We start from the raw sequence: 6,960 nt of genomic DNA on the forward strand, positions 1-6,960 counted from the left end.
GGAGGAGGCCACCTGGGAGACCGAGCGGGAGATGCAGAGCAGATATCCACGCATATTCGAGACTCCAGGTATGTTTCTAGACCCGTTCGAGGACGAATGGATGTTTAAGAGGGGGAGGATGTAACGACTCGGCTGGTCGTTTCGAGAGTTATAGCCCCGTTTTCCCCATTTCTACTTCTTTTTGTGTTATTCAGCTATATTATGTTATATCGGGTTAGTTGGTTCGGGTCCGGGAGGAACTCGGAGTGAAATGAGACACTTAGTCTCAAAATTGAAAAATTAAGTTAGAAAAGTGGACCGGATATGGACCTATGTGTAAACGATCTTGGATTCGAATTATGATAATTCCAATAGCTATGTATGGTGATTTTGGGCTTAGGAGCGTGTCCTGAATATTATTTGGAGGTACGTAGAGGAATTAGGCTTGAAATGCCAAAAGTTTAATTTTTGATAAGTTTGACCGGGTGGTTGACTTTTTGATATCGGGGTCGGAATCCGATTCTGAAAATTGGAATACCTCTATTATGTCATTTATGACTTGTGTGAAAGATTTGAGGTCAATAGGACATGATTTGATAGGTTCCGAATTCGTTTGTAGAAATTAGAAATTTCAAAGTTCATTAGGCTAGAATTGGGTTGTAATTCATGGTATTAGCATTGTTTGAGGTGATTTGAGGGTTTGACTAAGTCCGTATGATGTTTTAGGACTTTTTGGTATATTTGGTTGAGGTCCCGAGGGGCTCGGGTGAGTTTCGGATGGTTAACGGGATGGATTTTGGACTTAGAACTTTTCTGGAATTTTTCTGATACACCATATGGTTTCCTTCATCGCGTTCACGAGTGGAGCCTCGCATTCGCGAAGAGGAACTGAGAGGCTGGCAATATTTGCTCTTCGCGTTCGCAAAGAGAAGCACGCATTCGTGAAGGGTGGACTGGGTGTGCATCGCGAACGCGAGAGGTGTTACGCGTTCGCGAAGAAGAGAGGAAGCAGCCGAAGACCCCAGGCAATTAGTCTACGCGTTCGCATAGGGGGGTGTCGCGTTCGCGTAGTGAGAGGGAACGAAGCATCACGTTCGCGATGGGTTGAACGCGTTCGCGTAGAAGGCATTGAGGCAGAGGCATTTTGTGCTTCGCGAACATGAGCGTGATGTCGCATTCACGAAAGAGGAATTTGGACGGGATTTATTTTGTGCTTCGCGAATGCGAGGCACTGACCGTGTCCGCGAAGAAGAAAAGTCTGGGCAGTGAGTTTAAGTTCTGAAAGTGGGACTTCATCCCATTTTCAGTTTTTCACGATTTAGAGCTCGGATTTGAGGCGATTTTGGGTGATTTTCAGAGGAAACAATGGGGTAGGTGTTCTTAACTCAATATTGGTTAAATTACCCGAATCCATGGTTGTTTTTTATCATTTAATTGGTGAATTGAGTTGGAAAAATTTGAAAACCCTCTTGGTTTAAATTGAAGATTTGAGGGTCGAGTTGGGGTCGGATTTTGGTAAAATTGTTATGGTTAGACTCGTGGTTGAATGGGCTTCCGGATTTTGTAACTTTTGTCGAGTTCCGAGGCATGGGCCCCGCGGGCGATTTTTGAGCTAATTTTCGAATTTTTATGGAAAATCATTATTTTCTTATGGGATTAATTCCAATGAATTTTATTGACTGAAACGAATTATTTATGACCAAATTCGAGGCGCTTGGAGACCAATTCATGAGGAAAGGACATTGCAGAATAAGAATTTCACGGCTTGAAGTAAGTAACGATTGTAAATCTAGTCCTAAGGGTATGAAACCACGGATTTTGTATCATTCTACTATTTTGAAGTGACGCACATGCTAGGTGACGGGCGTGTGGGCGTGCACTGTTGGGGATTTGTGACTTGGTCCATCCCGTAGCAACTGTAAAGTTGCATACTTTGTTGAAACCATTTGATACTTATATGTTTTAGAAAGAATTTCTGTAAATTGGGCTGAATGCCATGTTTGGGCCTTGCGCCAATGCTGTTTGGACCCTTAGGGGTTGTTTCTTACCATCCTCTCATTGTTTTAGATTGAAAATCTATACTTAGTCATGTTTATACTTGTTTACCGCATAACTCAGTTTTATGACTCTATTTTGATGCATATAAATGTTTTGGCCCGAATGCCCTATTTTACTGAAATGCTCGAGTGGCTTGAGAGGTTTATGACTGAGTGAGGCCGAGGGCCTGATTTGTGAGGATGAGTGTGGATCGGGGCTTCCCGCCTGCAGCATACTTTATTATTATGGCACGTGAGTTATGCGTGCAGCACGTGAGTTGTCCGTGCAGATTATGGCGCTTAGGCTGAAGGAGCCCCTCCGGAGTCTGTACACACCCCCAGTGAGCGCAGGTACCTACTGAGTGCGAGTGTCGAGTGCCGAGTGACTGGGATACTGAGTCCGAGTGCCGAGTGACTGGGAGGCATGAGTGATTGTAAGGTATGCCCGAGTGGCACGAGTGACTGTGAGGTTTGCCCGAGGGGCTGTATATGAGTGATGTTTTGCTCGAGGGGCTGTTTATGATTTCATCATTTTTGCTCACCTTTGCATTGAGCCTTTGTTTGAAAAACTGTTGGAAAAATATCTTTAAATGATTTTTACTGGAACCGAGTTTAAACGAGATGATTTGATTCAAACATTGATTTTTTTTAAAGCATGTTGTACTTTACTGAGATTTCACGATATGGACGTTATATGTTTTATTGCTCGTCACTACTGCTCAGTCTTTATTTATTGTTGTTACTTACTGAGTTGGCATACTCACGTTACTCCTTGCACCTTGTGTGCAGATTCAGGTGTAGCTGGACACGGTAGCGGTTATTGTGTGTTCTGGTTGCTGATTTTCTTGGAGATAGCAAGGTAGTTGTTTGGCGATCGCAGCCCCTACTCTTCTCCCTCTTATCTTCCTCTAGTTGTATTTAGTTACTTTCTAGGCTGTGTTAGCCTTGATATTGTTAGACAGTTTGTAGTAGATGCTCATGACTAGTGACACCCCTATGTCGGGCTTTTCTTTTCCGCACTTCTATGTTTTTCCTTTGATTTGAACTCCTTAAATAAAGGTTTTATGTTAAATAGTATTGAAATTATCTTTGAAAGGAAAATATCGATTTGTTTGGAAATGAGTCGGCTTGCCTAGTTCCACGATAGGCGCCATCACGACAGATTAGGTTTTTGGGTCGTGACAGTACTCCAATTCAAGCCTAATAAAAACTAAAAATTTCCAACTTCTACATTCAATGCCGAAACCTATCAAATCAAGTCTCCCGATATCAAAATGTCAACTCCCCGGTCAAACTTCCAAACTTAAATTTCTATTTTATCCATTTCGATCCCAATTCCAAATAATTTTTCGGGCATGCTTCTAAGTCCAAAATAACCATATGGAGCTAATGGAATCATCAAAACTCTATTCCGGGGTCGTTTATATGTAAGTCAATATCCGGTCAATCTTTTCAACTTAAGCTTTAAACCTTGAATTTCATTCTTCCAAACTAACTACGAAATATCTGAAAATCAAAACCGACAATTCACACAAGTCATAATACATCGTATGAAGCTATTCAAGACTTCAAATAGTATAAAGGAGCATAAATGCCCAAAATGACCGGTCGGGTCATTACAGTAATATTCTCAAAACGACCGGTCGGGTCGTTGCAGACAGAGTACGAGTTTAAATTTTCTACACGCCAAACACTCATCACACTTGTAGGCTTACAGACATGTGTGTAGTGTCTTTGTAGTATTTTCAAAATTTAGTCAGTCTTATTTAATATTTTTGCCCTTTTTTGCATGAAGATATAGGCATATCTGAGGGTAATGCAAGTGAATCCGTTGGTATTCAAACACCATCTGTGTCGCAACACTTAGACCAGGTAGTTATTTGCTACAATTCTATTACAAGGCATTTTTTGCCTAATGTGTGTTTGTATCAGTTGTATTTATGTATATATTTTCCATGTTTTTTGCAGATCTCATCTGATGCATCACAACTTCTTCCAAATCCTAAGAGAAAGAAGATGTCCAGTTCTCCTAATGTTTTGCGTGACACCAATGATATCCTCAACTTCAATTTATGTTCATTTTCGCTGGGTAGTACACAAGAGACTGGTTCATAAGGTAATTTTGGTGTTGTTGGTGGTGAAGAAAAACAAGAAGATCATGAACAGTAGGGAGTTGGAGAAGTATCTGTCCCGATGGCTGTGGATTTCCCTGCTGTTGAACCGCAGCAGTTAGTTGCAACTGAGCAGCAGGAACAGCAAGCAAAAAGAAAACCAGCTAAACTAGGGAAAAGGATTTGTATGGAGTGTATTTGGTTGAAATCTCCTTACGGCATTCCTAAACAAAAGGCAAGGGGGCAAGATTGGAAAGCAGGAATGTCACGACCCAATTTCTCCTATAGACCGTGATGGCGCCCAACGTTGCCGCTAAGCAAGCCTATAGTGAACTAACTTTGTGATCCTTCCCTTTGAAGACTTGAAATAGTTGATTTTTAGTTTGTGCATAGATAATAAGTAAGAATTTAATAAAAATGAAAAATCAAGATTTTTAAAGCAAGTGAGATAAGTAAAATAACCCAAAAACCATCAAGTGTCTACTAACATGAACCACCAAGACCTGGTGTCACAAGTGTACGAGCAACTAGTAGAATATACCAAAGAATACTAGTCTACTATCTGAAGTGAAATAGACAGAAAATACAAGCAAAAGAAAGACTCTGGCTGCTTCAGAACGGGCTCAGAAGGCAGCTCACTGCAAAGTCTCGTAGTAGTCAAGGATGCGCGTCGGACTGATATCCAGATGCACCTGCCTTAGATCCTGCACATTTAGTGCAAAAGTGTAGCGTGAGTACATAAACAACATGTAGACAGTAAGTATCCAGTCTAACCTCGAAGAAGTAGTGACGAGGGGTCGACTTTGACACTTACTATGGGCTAACAATAAAATGTCACAATCATAACTAAGCATGGTTTACATAAATATAACTGAAAACTTAATAACAGGAAATAATAAACAATTCTTTCACTAATAGTAAATCCCAAATTTATTTCCATCATTTAACAACTTATATCTCAAGCCAATGAAGCAATATCAGTTATAATTAGTTCCAAAATTTTATTACGTGCAATTTATGTCGAGGTCGTACGGCCCGATCCAACATAAAAATATTTAAATTGTGCACTGCTGAGGGTCGAACGACATGAATCATAGATGCATCTATCTGCTACTGAGGCGTTCGGCCTGCTCTACGAAAAAGAGAAAGTACTTTATAACAACCGATTCAAGATTTATTAAGAGGCTAATATTTAAAGAAACACCAATCCTCAATAACAGTTAAGCGACCCATCCAGAACTTCAAGTAAGTGAAATTTAACTTTTTACGATTCCTTTATCAAGTTCCAATATGACTTAAGCAATTAAGTTAGCAAGTAGGGTGCAAACATCGTAAGTATAGCATGGTATGGGTCCTAGACTACCCGGACAATAGAATAATTAGTAGCTACGTATGGACTCTCGTCACCTCGTGCGTACGTAGCCCCCAAAAATAGGAGCACATATTAATCAATTCACATATGGTGTTAATTACCTCTTACAAGGTTAGAAAAGAGACTTACCTCGCCTTAAAGCCTACTTTCCAGTCCAAGATTGTGCTCAAACCCTCAATTCGGTGCCAAACGACTCGAAACTAGTCAAATGTTACATATAATAGTCAATACATGTTCAAAAGTTCACATCCTAACTATCAAAGTGATTTCCCAACCCTATTTGAAAAATTCTTAAAATTCACCCCCGGGCCCACGTGCCCGGATTCCGAAAATATTTGAAAAAAGTTATTACATGAATAACCTCGTGAATACAAATATATGATCTTTGCTAAATTCCATAACAAATTTTGTGGTTAAATCCTATTTTTATCAAAACCCTAGGTTTTCACCTAAACCCATAATTTTCACTAATTAACATATTATGATCTACCCATAAACTATGTATTTAACTCACATTCGGTAGAAATTACTTACCTCAATTAGTTGATGAAAACCCATCTCTAACTAGCTCCAAAATCACCCCCAAGAAGTGTAAGAAATGAGCAAAAATGCCTAAGTCCGTATTAAATAAAGTGGTCTGCCTTCTGCGATATTCTCACATGTGGTTCAACTACCGCACCTGTGGTTCCGCTTCTGCGGACCAAATCATGCAGGTGCGGACCAAGGCCAGGCTGCCTCCATTTGCTTCTGCGCTCAGGCGACCGCACCTGCGGACCCACACCAGCGGCAAAAGGTACGCACCTGCGAAGCTGTCCGCTCCTGCGATGGCTGCCTTCGCACCTGCGCCTTCGCAGGTGCGGTCTCTGGCCCACTTCTGTTGTTACTGGCCTCCCTTTGCTGGTCTGCTTTTGCGGCTCGTGACTCGCACCTGTGAGCTCGCACCTGCAACTAGCCAAGAGCAGGTGTGTTTACACCTGAAGCTGAAGCTGAAGCATTTTCCTAAAGCCACAACTTGATCCGAGCCTCGTCCGTTTAACACCCGGGGGCCCGCCCGAACGTACCAACAAGTTTGAAATCATAAAACGGACTCGTTCAAACTCTCGAAATGCGCAAAACAACATCAAAACTAAGAATCACACCCCCAAACCAATTGAATCAAAAATATGAACTTCAAGTTCTTCAATTTACTCCCAACGCGTCGAAACGTGCTTAAACTACTCAGAATGACACCGAATTTTGCGTGCAAGTCTTAAATGACATTACGGAACTGTTCCCGATCTTGGAATCCCATTTTGACCTCGATATCACCAAAACCTACTCCAAACCAAATTTAAAGAACTTCAAAAACCTTTAAAGAGCCAACTTTCACTATTAGGCGCTGAAACGCCCTCGGGTCATCCAAACCCCGATCTGAACATACGCCCAAGTACGAAAACATCATACGAACCTATTGGAACCATCA

This window comes from Nicotiana tabacum, chromosome 22 (genome assembly GCF_000715075.1).
Source record: "Nicotiana tabacum cultivar K326 chromosome 22, ASM71507v2, whole genome shotgun sequence".
Taxonomy (NCBI): Eukaryota; Viridiplantae; Streptophyta; class Magnoliopsida; order Solanales; family Solanaceae; genus Nicotiana; species Nicotiana tabacum.